Source organism: Pomacea canaliculata, linkage group LG3 (assembly GCF_003073045.1).
Source record: "Pomacea canaliculata isolate SZHN2017 linkage group LG3, ASM307304v1, whole genome shotgun sequence".
Classification (NCBI taxonomy): domain Eukaryota; kingdom Metazoa; phylum Mollusca; class Gastropoda; order Architaenioglossa; family Ampullariidae; genus Pomacea; species Pomacea canaliculata.
Window position 1 is genome coordinate 41,665,231 of NC_037592.1, and position 16,921 is coordinate 41,682,151.

The 16,921-nt window shown below is 44.8% G+C and overlaps 1 protein-coding gene across 1 annotated transcript in view; it reads right to left on the reverse strand.

The window, feature by feature from the left end:
• Positions 1–16,921, reverse strand: part of LOC112560343 (FERM and PDZ domain-containing protein 4-like) — a 99,466-nt gene that overhangs the window by 40,928 nt on the left and 41,617 nt on the right. The gene's annotated exons all lie outside the window — the stretch shown is intronic.

The following is a 16,921-nucleotide window of genomic DNA, read 5'->3' on the forward strand; positions in this document are numbered from 1 at the left end:
AAAAGTAGATTACAGCCAACAAACATGACACTAAAAGCAATTTAATGTTTACGCTCCTTTTGCGTAAATAAAACATAGGATCTGAGCAGCCTGAAAGGAAGTTGTTTGGCAAGACAACATCCTGTGACCTGTAAACGTTTCCTTGTCAGACAGTTTTGTTTACGTTGACAGTTACATGAAACTCTTCCATCACATAGCACCCAATCATTCAAAAGAAGCGATCGCAGCTTGCCATGATGCTTTCAGCCATATTAGATTATCTTTGCTATCAAACGCCTTCATAATGATGTTGTGTGTTTTTCAAAAATATACTGAAGTATTGTCTATCGATCATCACTTTTGAATACTATAAAGCAAATGAGATTTATTAGATTCCACCGTTAGTCTAGACTATGAGGTGAGGAATGTGCACCCATTGACCTCTCCCCCACCACCCACCCTGTCCACTCTGCCCCACTCGGAGGTATCCCGTCACTGCGGAAGAAAGGGGCGTCTGCAGTCATTACTCAATGTCTCTGCTGCCTGCAGTCTTGCCACATCTTGTACAGTCGCCACCTCCAGTCCGCGCCCCGAGACCTTACAGTGGGGAGACTGGCATGCATGGCGTCACCCGTCTAGTATCGTCATGGAAACCAAAGGTCGTTAGGTCACCCGCTCCTCAGTTTTATGACAGATCATCGAAATATTGCGACAGCATACTGCCATCATCTTTTCTTCTAGTACTTCCCTTTCCATTTTTTGTGTTATCATCTCTAGCCAACTGTTCTTGCTAACTTTATTTTGATAAATCCTGACATTTATCTCGATGACCTTGTTTGAACCTGTCAAACATTCTCTAGACAAAGGTAACGCAAGGAGAACACATTTAGTTTTGAAAACTGACATGACAGACAGACAGGCAGGCAGACCGGTCATCCAACCAACGGAAATGTCGCTTGTGCAGCTAAGTACTGGCAGGGAGAACAAAGGGCCGACCTACCTGTCGTGGGCGAGCTCCCTAGGGTGAGCGCGGTGTTTCTGACACGTGACACAGTCACAGACACAGCCCCGCACCCTTTTAGAGCCCGCGTTGCCCATCGCAGGCTCAGGGTGTCTTGCTCGTGAGATGGGCCTCAAGCCTCTGTATGAATGTTCCCTTATCGGCCCTTGGTGTTTTGTTGTCGTGCACGATTCAGCTGGCGTTGACGTCCTCTAGCGTCATCTGTGTTTGCTCCTCGGGTGGAGCTTGTCTCTGAGAACTGGTCCGACAGCGGACAATACTGACCAAATGGCTCGTGCAGCTAGCGGTCAGATAATGTTACCATCCGGTGAAGGAGTGCATGACAATGCAGACATTTGGCGCACTGTGAACTGTTTTCAGTTAACATTGGATAAGGTGACATTATAAAAGCCAATGGCGGCAGCGCAATGTTTTCCTTGCTTTACGAGTTGGCGGCACTAACCCTGCAAAGCCTTTTACTGATCTTCGTTTGGTTACCGCGCTTCAGTTCTGAATCAGTCACACGCGCTCTTGTCTCCAGAGAAAACGAGTTTTTACAACTTTACTCATAAAGTTCCAGGTCGTAGTTTCAATACAGGAACAGATTTTACTAGCATTTCACATCCTTCTCGTCCACATTATGATTTCCATAAAAAAGAGACCTCACACCCACATAGGCAGGTAAATTCAAGCCATCCAATGAACACATTTAGTTGAAAAGTGTAAAATGCCGTTATCAAAAAGTTCCCCAAGAAGATTCACTCATGATAGAAAGAGAGCGCTTGACAAACAAGACGAGGCTACTAAGGTGTCTATTGTAGTACCATTGACACCCGCATCCCACCAGGAGAGCGGCCCGGCGGTCTGAGGTCCTCTCGGCGGCCACTAATTGCTGGCATTGTAGGAGGCCGCGTGTCCGCGCTGTCTCCCTCTACCTGATCGATGTCATGACTTTTCCATGCGTCTGCATTGTCCCTGGAGATCCCTCATTTTGGTTGCTGACGTCGCTTCGGGGACAGACGCTTAAAAAGTCTTCGTCAATTGACATCTCGACGACATTCGATGTCCGACTGCCTGAGCAGCTCCCATTTTCAAGGCTCTGACATCACTACGTGCTGTTTATAAGCTTGTAGGGGTTGCTTCAGATCCCATGAAGTACACGAAAAGGTTTATTGTGCACACGAACAATTTGTCGGCACCCATCTAACATGCCATCCTCTGAACGGATAATTCACATTCACATTCTGACACGTCTAGCTGTCAACACGAGTATACTGTGTTACTTCAAAGGAACACGACAGATCGAAGAAAACTGTGCCTTTCGAAGTTATTTATTATTTTGAAGCAGCGTTGTCAAATTAACCCTGTGCGAGTAAACTTCGTGCAGTAGACGATAGTCAGAAAACAGCTTAGCCAGCTACGGGACCGCATGCTGTAAATAACCCTGGGGTTTACGACAAAAGGCACTGGTCTATAAACACTGGTTTACATCAATAAGCGCTGGCTTACACCACTAAATGATTTGGAACCTCACCAGCATGCAGCTCACTGCAGGTTTATTCCGCGGCAGTAACGTGTGGAGTAACGGCCCCTACAAACAACAGGTTGCAGTGAAACTCCCTCGCGAAATGGAAGGCCGCATCACAAACTTCATCTGTTGATTGGTTTGTTATGGTTGGAAACCAAGTTGATAGCATTGGAAGTGCGTGTCCAGTAGTGACGGCCTGCCGAAGACACGCCAGGTGGAGGGGAGGCAAGGCGGCGGAGCGGCTCGCATCTTCCTTGACACTTACAGGTTTGCCGCCCTGATGCCAGGCGGGCCAAGCTGTGGAAGTGGAATGCCAGCACGGCGTGAACGATCGGCCTGATGGAACAGACAGTGCAAGGAGCAAGTCCCACGCCCTGTCGCAGCAAACAGCTGTCGCTGGGTGGGTTGTGGAGGGTGGGGGTGAGACACGCACGTCCCTCGCGCGTGCAAGCGCTTCCTGTGCCGCGCGGCCTCTTGTTGCCGCGTGTGTTGCCGCGCGACCTCTTGTTGCTTGCCGCCAGATACAGGCGATAGGCCAGCAGATTAATCAAACCTCGGCAAGAACATCTGTCAATGGTCTTTGCGTCTTGCAAATCGGGGAGTGCAGTCACACTCTAGAGGGATAGCGTCTCTGTTCAGAATTGGAGAAAATGACATGGTGATCATCCCCCGTCCCTCCCTACTTGTAACTACCACTCTCATCGTCCATGTCTATGTTCACAAAGTGACCAACCACTGAGCAGTAGTAGTTATTTACAGCCGTGTGATGCAGTCACCAACTGCAGCAGTGGAGTGGATCTTGATACGTTTGGTGATGGTGGACACTTGAGGAACAAGACTGCGTGCCCTCGCGCTGGCCTCCAGTCCCAGTGTTGGTCAGGCGGAGAGAAGTCAGCTGGTAGTACGTGTCGGCGTCAGCACACTTTGTGGGCTCATCAGGAGCAGGGCATGCCTCCTGCCATTCACAGACCAGCCGCCGAGCTTGGCCACACCGTCACGCAGCGGCTAGCTCTAGCTGTGAGACGTGGCCAGCGACAGCCTGCGTCTGTAGACTCAACCTCCTCTCCTACTCTACCCCACCCACTTCTCACCCTCAAACTACTGAGTTGGGTCACATATTACCACAATAGCGACTGAAAACACCTATCAAGAATTTTGGTTGGTTTTATTTAGTGGTAATCATTAGCATCAGTACAAGAGTCATAACAGAAGTGACTGCTTTCATTGCATTTACATGCTCAAGAGACTGTGATAACTGCAACAGCTGTAGCAGACTGTGCTGCCTGTAGATGCTATGCACTGTGCCATGTAATAGAGGCAAGTAGGGTTGTCCTAGGATTATCTGTTTTGACACTCTCAACACATTTTTTTATTTTTAAAAAGCAAGAAAAAGGAGTGTTTGGAAGAAGGTTATTTTCTCCTTGTAGCCAGAGCAGTGAGGAAATATTACAAAGGCTCGTTAGGTCTGCAACAGGCCAGATCGATAATGTCCAGTGCCACTCGCTGCCCTGGGCTTTAAGATGTAAGCCCATCTCATTCATACACGACCTCTGACCCTCTGCTGTCTCGTGCCACTCAGGGGTACTGCTCCTTACCCCACTCCTTGTGCCGCTTCGGGCAGTCCCTGCAACGGCTGTACAGAAGTCAATACAGCTGTTTACTACCTGAAAGTGTTTGGCCATACCACAGACACGCTGTATCAATGCTACATTAAGATCATACAGGAGTAAGTGTTTGTTTATACCACAGACACACTGTATCATGGCTACATTACCATCACACAGGAGCAAAGGCGTCTGCTGTCGCTCTTTGCTGAGATACTAGACACCATCCCTAGCTCACAATCATACACCACACACGGCGACACAAAACAGTACTCAGCATGTGGTGAAGTACGTGACACAAAACTCAAATTGGAATAATTAGCATAGTCTCTGAAAGCTGGCATTTAACATCATTCATGAATCCTTCGGATCTAAAAATATATAAAAAAAAGAAAAAAAAAGAATGATGGCCAGAATCGGTTTTAAAATGAACCTGATCGAGATGAATAATCACTGTAAGCAGCAGCATTCCCTGTTTTGTGGGAGGGGATTTTTCGATTTGTATGTTTGGCTTCCATTATTTTTGCTAATTTATTTTTCCATTAGTTTCTTTTTATTTGTTTATTTATTTATTTATTGGGTGGGGGGCTTTGTTTTGATTTCATGAGGGCTTTAATGCCGAATACTGTTAACACTTGTACTACTCACACATCCGGTAACGCGCATGTATCTGTGCGCTTGAATCTGTGGTTGAAACTCGCCCCGCCCATTCCATCTCCGCCCCAGGCGCGCTCTCCACATTATCTGCACTCCGGGTATAAAGCAGCCAAGAAAAGTGCAATCTGCAAATAGCTCAGTAGATATATTCGCGTGCAAGCGTGCCTGCGTGCGTGTTTTATATATATACTTCCTTTTATTACAATATCATCCCACTTCCCTCACAACAGCTTTAGAGCTTTGAAAAAACTTTGTGAACTTTTTTATAATTTTAGAATAAGATGATTGGCACAGCTGGAGGAGACAGGGCAGAGTGGGTAGCGGGCAGAGGAAGTGAGCCGGGGAAAAAAAAAACCAGTCCACCCCGACAACCGGGTGCAGTGGCCGGAGGCAAGGAAATGGTAGTCTAATTCTGTCTCACTGACCTTGTGACCAATCAATGAACACTGCCGACAGTTCACTGTGTTACCAGAGCAGCCCAGTCTTGCTGCAGGCCTCAGCGTCCTCTCGTCTTCCATGGAAATGTCACATCAGGGCGAATAGGTCACACCACGTCACGTCACACATCGGCGAATACCAGTTAGGGCAAGAATATCACATATCACAAAAATCAAAATTCTCATTGTGAATATCTATTGTGTGATGCGTCAGGAATGTCAAGGGCCACAAAAATAACACTTTTCGTCGTAAATATCGTGTTACCTCGGGAATGTCATGTCAGAAAAATCATGTCACCTTGCGCATTTCATGTCCTTCAGGACTTTCGTGTCACATGCCAGGAAAAGCGTATTATGCCAGAATCCCGCTGTCCTCAATATTTTGATCATACCTTTTATTTCCCGTCACCTCTTACAACCACGAACACACGTCCATGTTACAGCAGAAAAACACCACCACAAGGGAAATTTGTGAAGACAGATGAAGCGTCAGTCAGTGGTAACCTAAAGTCCCCCATTAAAATGAGTCGTTTAGAGGAATTGTCAGTAGGACTGTCTAATACAGGAGTTTATTGCACAATTCGACTGCTTACTGCAGAAGTCTTCTATTAGTGTCATGATCTAATATGTATGTAAAACCGCCCATGATATTTGATAACAAATGAGGAATCAGCAGATCTGATATATGTGGTTAAATTCAAGGTATCTTAGTGTCGTTGTTGGAAACCCTTAGCAAGATTTCAGCGCGTGTTCTGGGGCTGTCTCACGTGATTTGCCCACCTCGTGCATGACTGCACACAATGCTCGTAGCATCAGCTAATTTTAGCTGCACTTTGCATCAACAGCCAAGAATGAGCGGTAAATCAATTATGTAAGGAAAGCTAAAACATCGACAATGACACCCTGATGATGTCTGTCAAATACATAAGATAACTTGGATATTTAGACAAAGGAAAAACCACCGACTGACAGAGAATTAACCCTTTTGTCTTCAAAGTGATATGGAAAAGGTAACACATCTATAACAGTCTTTACTAATCCTAATTCTTTACTAACTGATTACTGTGAAAAAAACAATTCGTTTCTGCCAATCAGTTGAAATAATGTTGTAGCAGATAAAAGACTTTTAGGAATCATGCGATCGAGTTTTTTTCTTGTTTTTTTTTTTTTTGTTGTTTTTGTTTTTTTTTTTTGTTTTTTGCTGCTGTTTGTTTTTTGTTTGTTTGTTTGTTTGTTTGTTTGTTTGTTAACCCCTCCTCCCCACAGCTAAGGTTGGTCAACTTGGCAAACCAAACATCGTATTTCAAGAAGCCCAATTAAACATCGTACAAACATCGTGACGATTGCCGAACTAGGTTCAGTCTTTGAATGAAAACACGTGATTCTCCTTAACGAGACCATATTCCGAATAAAAACTGGCGACTTGAAAGTCTCGTTCCCTTGCCTTAGGCGAGAGAAAAGTTGTGCGGCACAGCCTACGGAACACGACCATATCCTCCTCACAGGCTGCGCTTCCACTGGGTTTGCCGACAAGGTCTACATCGTTAAGAGCTGCGGATGCAGCATATCCTGTCTGAGGACGGAACACCCGCCAGGATCTTCTCACGACCCGTGAATTTACCGCCAACTTCTCATTTTGTCCCAACGCCTGCCATTTCTGAGACTACCGCCGTGCGCCCAGCTCAGACAATGCCGTGGGTGAAAGAAATCGATACCCTCCCTTTAGAACTGCACCCACCCATCCTAACCCCCACACATAGACACACATAGACACCCGCAGACACACCTCTTCGGGACCCAGCTCGTCTTGTGCAACAGTAATAATAATAATACGGTCTGCAAAGTATGTGGAAGCTGGTAAAAAAGATACTGAGACCTTGTCTGGCACTGCTTGGCCAGAGAAACACTCAGCAACTGACCTTGAACTAGGAGTAGAGGAGGGGGCATGGGAACTGGTCATGTCTGACAATTGTTTTTGCTTCTGTGTTCTGGGCATTCGTTATCTGCTACATGTTTAAGCGTTTATCTTAATTAGCATTGACAAGAAATTTTTTGCAATGATCCACGGCGCTATCAAAATCATCAATTCTACCGATTATGCCAGCATTTTAGAAAGCATATTAGCAGCTACAGATTTTCGCTCCACAAAAAAAAAAAAAAAAAAACAAACAAACAAGAAAGCTGCATCTCTCTGGCAAACCATAGTTTGGTGTTTTCAAATTCGCTGAGCAAAATCCGCGCTTGCAGGCCTAGAAATCCTGTCTTTTTGTCAGTATGTGTGCACTGATGCAAACACTTGCTAGACTTGGAGCTGCTTGTTATCTTGTTAATGTTACATTGGCACTGACCCCACAGCATGCTAGAAGTATTTCTGTCATTTTCTTGACTACTATTACTGAATTTGACAGCCCAGACATCTTGGTGACTATAACCACTCCCTCAGCGGACAACAGTGCAGAGCCTGCTACATCATGATTACATCCAGACTCACACAGAGCGACTTCAAACCGTATACAAGCGTCGGTTTTTATTTCCCAAGAGACCAAGGCCAGATCGAGGCTACTGTTTAAGATGAAGATTCTCTAAATTTTGAAGGAAGAAAGTGGGTATACAGATACAGCAAGGGAACCCGCAAGCCAAGCCCCAAGGCCGGCCATTAGTTGGATGACTTTCTCCAACGAGGGATGATGAGGTCAAGAACGATAACGCACACTGCAGCGTTCCTCGCCATCAATCATCGCTGATTCGATTGGGCCTAGCCTCAGATGCTGTGCTGCATCAACATGGAGTGATCTCCCAGCAAACATCCGTTCTGATCGTACCCCTAATGCCTTTCTACTCCCCTTCCACCTCTGCTTTCCTTCTATCAACCAACACCTCCACCCATGCGCCTTTCACACCCCCACCCACGCATCTTTTCACACACCCCAAATTGTCCATATTTTTTTTAAATCTAAACAATAATTTAATCTGAATCTTATCCATCGATTTAAATTATAATGAATTTAAAAGTTGTTTGACATTTTGATCAAACCTTTTATTTCTTGGTTTTTTCTTTATAAACAGATTTTCAACACTTATTTTTTAAGTATCCTCTGGAACGGCATTTACTTGTTGTTTGTGGAATCATGCAGTTTATCTTACATCCTGTTCTTCAACTTCGGGTTACATGTAAATAAAGCCAAATGTAAATGAACTGTCATCAATTTACTCCTCTCACAATGATTCAGAAGACTTGCCCATCCCAAAGAAACTGTGAAATGCGGTAGTGCTACATACAATAGAAAGCTATATTTAAGCACATTTTCTCAGACAACTATATGTCTGATGCATCTCGAATAAAATATATTGCTTGTTCACAAAACCATTCACTTACCCACTCAGTCACGCAGCCACCCACCAATATATCCACTCCCTCGCATGCATCCTCAAGCGATGCGGAGCAGTTTTGTGCCATTTTTATTATTTTATTATTTTTATTATTTATTACAATTGCCATCGGTGTCAACGTTAAAGTGCTTAAAAACATTTGTGACGTCACCCTTCATAAATTAGTTCCCATTTAATTACTTCCTAATGGTTCCATCTCACGCGCGGGTGTCACTAAATTACATTCACTCGGGACCTGTTTGCAACTAGAATATTCCTTTTTGGCTGTCCTCAGCGTCCTTTTTCTCTCTAAACGCTAGTTATGCTTACAGTACGGAAACAGGTAACTCCAACAGGGGCTCGAACTTCCCGATCCAAAGATGTCAGTATAGTGTGAAGTAGGGTCCAGACTCTAGAGCCACAGTGATATATGAAGCACTCAGATACTGAGATATGAACCGCTAGCACTCTGAAGTCACTAAAGTTGAAATGACCTGCGTAAGCAAAGGCCCAACACAGTACATACCGACAGCCGAGATAGGCGTTCAACACAGAGCGAGGTGTGAACACGACGACCTGCTTTCCAAGACACGCAGGTACACGCCGCTAGGGGTCATGCACGTGGGCCCACCGCAGTCATGCCAGAAAGAAGAACCTGTAACCCGGGCGTTACAACTGACTGCACATTTCTACTGTGCATAATTACACTCCCCTGTAACATGTCGTCTCACTTCAGCGTTGAAATAATGCCGAGTTCTAAGGGGAAGAATTACATGACGTGTTAGAAAAACAGTTCAGACTGCCAGCCAGTCTAGTAAACTCAACTGTCGCATCAGCTTGTATATCCCACGTTTCTATTACATTCAGTGTCAACACATAGTTTCTGCAACAAATTTTAACGTTTTTAGTACTCTGTTTCGAAGTCAGTGTCAAAACATACATTGTGAACACATACATAGTAATCTCTACAAAACAAACTGTCAAGTGTTTGCATTTGTTATCTACTACACATCGGGCCTGTAAATGGCTGAGCAGTGTCGAGAAAAGGGAAGTAATGATTGACCAACACAGCCTCGTAGGAGTTGCAGTTCTCTACAAGGTATTTGGGGATTGAGGAAAATTTTACAGATTTACAAGGGAAGAAACTCCATCGTATTAGGGAACAAACTCAGGCGGTGGCCTCCCCTACATCACCTGACGCCTATACGACTGCTTTGCTTCTCCCCTCCCCACTTTCTCTCCCTCCCAACCTCACTTGGTGTATGTGCCTGCAACTCTGACTTAACATTTGTTTGTTTGCTTGCTTTTACGCTTTACATGTCATTTCTTACGTCCGATGCACAAACATAATTGATAGTTGGGGTCAGCTTACTGATGCTACTTTACGACTTATGCTCGAAATCCAAAGTTTTGTTAACATCTACTGAGGAAGACATGTCAGAATGATCAAAATAAGAAGACTGAGATGGTCCCTAACATGATTTCGTATAAGTTCTCCTATATTCGAGTACAAAAGGAGCGCTCTTAGGAAAGGCGCTATAAATCCTTTTTATTATTATTATTGGGTCGTTGCATCTGTTGGGATGATAACTTTTGTAAAAGTTCAACATTAAGAACGACATAATGAATGATCTTTCTTTTTTTTATTGTGTAAAGTTCCATGGAGTCAAATATGGGAGCAGTTGTCAGACCTTAAGCAGAAAGCATGGAGAGAGATGTGTCTAATTGTCTGCCAATTCCGAGATGTTCTTCCTACACTTGTGTTGAAATGTCACGTGGCTATGTCACGTGTTACGTACAGCCTGTTACATTGTCACCAATATTTTCATGGCTTCCTACACTCATCACGTGCTATCTGGCATGTGCCTCGGGATATTTGTGTACATTTGAATATATGCAATTATATATATCGTTCCTCCTTGAGCTTGGTCGATGAACTTATTAATAATTCAATATTCAGCGATTTCAATTCTCTCTCTCTCTCCCTCCCCTTGTATACGCGCATACTAAATTATGCTTTTGATTATACTCATTCCATCTCTTCCATCTCAGTTCAGTGCCCGGTTCATGAAATATTTGCTGAAGCTAATCAAAATAATATTCATCTTTCAGAACCAACCATATAATACGTTAATCGTGTAGTGGAAAGACTTACTGAGACTTGGTTTCGTGAATCAAGATGACAGACACGTAACTAAGAATAAAATGGTAAGAAAAAATATGTAATTGGAAATAAACAGGGTTTTTTTTTTTTCATTTTCTAAAAGGCCAGTGGCCGAAAAACTAAGCAAATTTGTGTAATGAAAAATACTGATCGCTGTCTACCCTACCCACTAAATCTTTCTTGATATACACACAGGTGCACGGACATACGCACACGCACACACACCCAACGTTTGAATGATAATGAGCAATAATAACTCTGCTGTCGCGTAATGTCATCACATTTTGTGACATGTTGTGAGAATGAATGAGGGGGTAACTGGTGTGACGTGACAACAACGTTTACAAAACGACTTCCCACAACTATTGATCTCGGCCAGCCACACGTGTCGATGTGGGCAACCACTGGGGAGTTTCCAGCGCTAATTTACTGCCAGAACCTGATGAAAGAAAGCGCCATCTACAAGCGAGGTAGCTTGCTGGGGATGCAGAGTGCCAGGTCTGACAGCTCTTTGCAAAAAAATAAATAACACTGTCTTTGGGATGCCTGTCACAAGGGCATTCACTCTTTGTGAAGTAAAACAACGCCATTCAGGCTGCCAAGGGAATTCACTCTGGTCGCCTTTTCACAAAAATGCCACATGCATTCTTCTATGCAACCACCAACCTCCCTCCAGTTCACATTTCAATCTCCTCGAGATTGAGCAGACGAGTTTTTTTCTCTCTCACACACACATTACGCGTAGCACGCCTCACCATTTCCATCTGTACGGAAACTCTAGGTGAAAGTGTAAAACTCTTGTTTGGTAGTTCCATCATAGTGACAAAGGGCGAGTGAATGTGTCGATGACATTAAGTCCACGAGAGAACCCATAGTCTTCACGGACAACAATTGTACAAAATACAGTCTACTGCGATAACATAGAATACAGTCTACTGCATGGTAAGGGAAATCTTCGAACAATTTCTCCCGCTAAATGAAAGACCACTAAGCGTCTCGAGTCCCCCATGTTTTAGAGAATGTGCAGCTCTTAGTGGTGAGTGCTCTTCGCCCCCATCTCTCTCTCTCGCTAAGATCACAATACCGCAGACACGCGGAGGGTTCCGAAGTGGTGTTAGCTGGGTCAGGTCACTTTTCTCAAAAAGAGACGAATTCCGATCAGGAAATGTTGAACTAACAGAGAATCTAACTGGGTTTCTGTGTCAGTCTGATGACAGCCCGGCCCTGGCCACTCAGGCAAAATGTAATTTGTAATCGCCTTACTCTGGTCACTCAAGCAAGTGTTCGACAGGTTTCCTGTGCTGTCCTGTGCTGTCCTGTGCTGTCCTATGCGTGGCGTAACTCAGCCGCTAGTAATAATCTGTATGGTCAACCTCAATAGCAGGTAAAACGCTATAGGGTGTCTATATTCCTAATCAAGAAGAAAAGAAATGGAAACAGCTTGCTTTTAATAACAGACTTGTTGTTTACAAGGCAACATTAGAAAATTAGCACAAGCAACCCAACCACGCACCATTCACGTAGGAGCAAACGCGCGCGTGTGTGTGTGGGGGGGGGGGGGGCGGCCGAGGTGTTTTACACAGACCGATAATCACTGAGTGCACACAGACGTAGAATGTCCCCACGGACGTGTACAGGTGGATGGCTGACCAAGACCAACGGTCGGCCTCTTGCGAAGTTCACTGCTACTAGTCTTTACGGCGAGCAATTGACAGTCAGACTTCAGCTTCCGGAAAAGCTTGAAGATGGAATTGAGTGAGACTTTGATGCCAACACTATAATTACTGTAAGTGTATTGCTTTCTTGCCCTATTAATCAAACCCTTGCCTGTTTAGAACACAAAATTATTTGCTTCGTTAGTCTGAAATCTTTCTTGTGTAATGATAAATAGTATGAAACGCACATTAACATTGAGGTTGAAAATCTTGGCTCTCAACCGAGTTAAACTTTTGTCTGAAGGCCTATAGCATGAATGAGAGCCGCTCGCCACTCGTCTTGCTCTTTCGATATTCCTGTCCACGGAAGCGAAAGAAAACTTACACCGAAACATTTGACACTTGCACAGTGGCATCCTTCCATGCAACATTATAAACCACCTCCTGGTTGTTTATTTATTGTTGCTACTCTCGTAGATTTCTGCTGACATAGCCATTGTCATCGTTCGCTAAACCGGAAGCTGTTCTGTCAATAGCCTCGTTCTAGGAGTTAATTGAAAAACAATTATCTGCGAGGCATCCAGGGGATACAGATTCAGGATTTCCCTATCTTCTGTCTGGTTTCTCACATACTTTCCGTAACAAGAAATAACTCACAACAGGCATCTAATTTATCTAATGAAGCGCAGAACAAAGAATCGACTGGCACATTCACCCGATGCGCATGCGTGGACATTAAATTCTGCGTCGGAATGGAGCTTGTGTAGGTGGCGCTTGCAGACACAGGAACAAGGAGAAGAAATGCTTTAATGAGGCTGAAGCCACCGCAGCAATTGTTTTGTCTCCGCCCTGTCATTCTTGTGGTCAGTAACACAGGTCTAGTGCTTATACCAATGGTAGCCGAGCCTTTAAAGAGCTTTTTGATTCAGCTAAAGTGTCAACCTGGCGCTCTATAAACGTCTCTTATTGCACTTGCCCTAGTACACAACAAAATCTGTCACTTTCCTTGCTCTAGTACACCGCAAAACCTTTGATACCTTTCCCTAGTCCACAACAAGCCCTGTGTCACCTTCCTTGCACTATTACACAAAAAATATTGGTCACCTTCCTTGACCTAATATACAGCCAAACCTTCCTTGCCAATGCTTGTCACTTCCCAGAAATGTCCGTTGACGCCATCTTTGTAAGCAGGATACACTGCAACCACAGTCACCCAAGAAAGTCACAGAGAAAACACCTTAACCCTGCTGATATAACCACTTCCGAACTTCAAAGACAATACTAACTCTGCGGTCTCGGTCACCTCTAACCTTCGTCCAGGAGCCGGTCCGCTGCACCTTCCGATCTCCCCCGCAGGGTCCGACCTCAGGCACCGAAGACACGTCAGTGAAGACTGCACCACAGATGCCTGCATGCCATGACTGGGTGGCTGTGACGGGGGTGGTTGTGTGCCACGACATGGTGGCAGAGTGGGCATTTTAACCACCTCGCACAAACTGTACTGATGCGAAACACGTGTTGTCGACCTGCACCTGCTATAGCTTACCGGCCTGCCAGCCCGCTCGGCGACAAAAACAGCTCAATGTGCATCCGATGGGGCAGTTTGTTGCTCCTCGCGGCCTTCCGTGCGCAGATTGTTGCTGCAGTTTATTCCCCTTTAAAAGAATCAATGTATTGAGTGCTCCTTGGCGGCAGTTGCTGGAAAATGCGGCCCTGGGGACAGCAGAGTTTTTGAGGGGGGCGTCACTCTAAAAGACGTCTCTCCCCTACCCCCTAAAAAGGACGGCAGCAGCTAGTAGCGATTAAGTCCCCTGATCTGCCTATACCAGAGACGCTAGTCCGAATGGTTTGTTTAAAGCGAGCGTGGGGAGCCCTCATCCCCTGCTAATCAAGTGCTGCAAGCCAGCATAACACGACAATGTAGCGCCTTTACACCGCACGCTGCTGGCAATATTCGCAGCTGTCTCATCTCAATCGGAGCTGTAAGGCTGGTATAGCGACACACAGCAGTCTGTCGGTGTGCACCGAGACATCAGATGCAGTCCAGCAAGAAATAAACGGGCGGTTAAATTGGTTGGTCGTGATTAACGCTATGTCAAGGGCAGAGGTTATCTAACAGCAGACAGGAATTACAAAAAGGTAAAGCTATATATATAGAGAGTATATTATACTCCCGCGCACTCCTGGCTCCTGGTGCCTAATTTAACATGCGCAAGCGCTGGGAAAATCAACACATTAGCATCGACATAGCCTCATAAAGTATTATTTCTGAAATACTATCATGAACTACCTCTGTAATACTGTGTGTCGTGTTAGCCATCAAATACGGCTTCAACTGTTTACAGTATCCTTCATACCTTCATTGCTTTAAGTTCTGTGGCTGTGCACATCTCACCGTCCACTATCTGCTCATTTATCAATACTGGTCTGTGCAGGGAGTGCGATGTATCTTGATCGTAGTGGTGTGCATTACAAATACCCATTATTATTATAAAAGTCGCTCTACACAGCCTATAGAGGTGTAAATGGGGGTGGGGTTTACTTTAGGTTGCTTTAGTCTACACAAGGTTTGGGCAAGGCCACCATTTTTTAACTGCCCTGACAAATAAGGTAGCCATCTTTTCTGGATTGCAGTGGTTCAGTCACAAAATCGTGCTAACCTCTAGCACGTACCTTACAAGAAAACTGTGATACACTCGTGAACGTTCACCGAATGATTAAAATTTGTACAGGCATGCTTTCGCTATAGTATGTAAATACTTGAGCTGTGTAACGCATTGTAATACAGCGTGTTACCCTATGCACGGACGTGTATAGGTGGATTGCTGTCTTCCAAGACCAACGCTTAGCATCTTGCGAAGTGATCAGCTGTTAGTCTTGGCTAGCCATAACAAAGAATGTGATTAAACCGGAAGCTTTCTTGTATGATGCCTCGTTTTAGCAGTTAACTGGAAAAAATCGTCTGCTAGCAGTCCAGGGATATTAGTTCGTGCCCTATACCATGGCGAAGGGACACCCTTTTGCCCTATATCAAGACCAGAAGACAGCATCTCAATTGGCGTCAAAGGGATTCCCAGCGTGTGAGAGAGGAGACGGCGGATCCCCCACCATGTCATAGTCTGACGACACACTACATCGTACTGTAGCCCCCGAAGAGTTGAGCGGAAAAAAAAAAAACTTTCTGATGGATCACGTACGAACGATGTAGCTGTAGTTTGGGGTAATGTCACCATTTCATCGGCTCGTACGGACTGAAATTCGCGAGGCCAGTTTATAGGGCACGGTATTCACGGTTGGCCACGAGGAATGCTCACACGAGGTCCCCAAGCCTCGCTCCACAGCCCTCGGCAATATGGCGGCTGGTGCTACTGCTTGTGACATCTTACCGAGAGACACGCGGCGGCTGACTAGGCCTGGAGGAGCTTGGCAAAATAAGATGCCGAGCCTTGTTGCGTGCCGACACTGCTGTAACATGAGCTGTGAAAATGGCAGGCCGAGTGCTCCTAAAGACGTCATCACAAAAAATATCGTGAAAGCGCCTTGAGTACGAACTCGGGTGCTTCAGAAGAACGTTGTGTACCGAGTATCACTGAGTGAGGTCTCACAAGCGATGGATACACATGCAGGCTTTTAGATGACGCATGCAAAGGGTTCACACAAGTTATTTTGCAACAGAAAAAAAAAATGTTTAAATGCTTAATGATTAGAAAACATGGCTATATTTGGAAGGGACCTGTTCCAAATAACCTGACAGGAGAGGACCCCGTTGTGGCACAACCCCCATCTTTCCATCACACTGATATAACAACGCGCATTTCTTGCCAGCATATCACACTTATGACAAGATAATATGCCAGTCTCGCCATCGTTTCAGAAACATGGCAGCGTTATGGAAACAAAAATGCGCATTCCTTCTATCTTGATGCTGCCTCTGTTACTACAGAAGTCAGGCTCTCATTACCCAGCACTGCTGGCTTACTAGTTGTGTATACTTCCCGTTTGTTGGGGTCAAAGTACCTTTGATTTTTTCAGCTAAATTGTATAAGTTTGAAGCCGCTAACTATAGCTAAAGTGTATACTTATAATAGCCGCTAACTAGCCTCGAACTTCTTATTCTAGGGCAATTACCTCTCGCAGAACACACACACTATATATATATAAAGAGAAAGACAGAGGAAACAAAGAAACTGAATGCATACTGACACTGTGCTCATAGCTCCCTTGTTTCTTTGAGAAAGAAAGACATTTTTTATATATCGTTCAAACGAATGGTACTTTAGGTCTGTTGATGATGATGATGATGATGATGATGATGATGATGATGATGATGATGTCGATTTATAATGCGCGGGTATCCATTCCGAAGAATGCTCATTGCGCATTGTTGTCCACTTAACCACATGAGTCACTTTTGAGACACGTTTTGACTCAGCGTATCCCTCGCATAACATCAGCCATATTTTGAGTCAGTTGAGTTCGGTGTACCTTTCCACACTGTCTCTCCCAGCGATACCCGTCCATGGTGTAC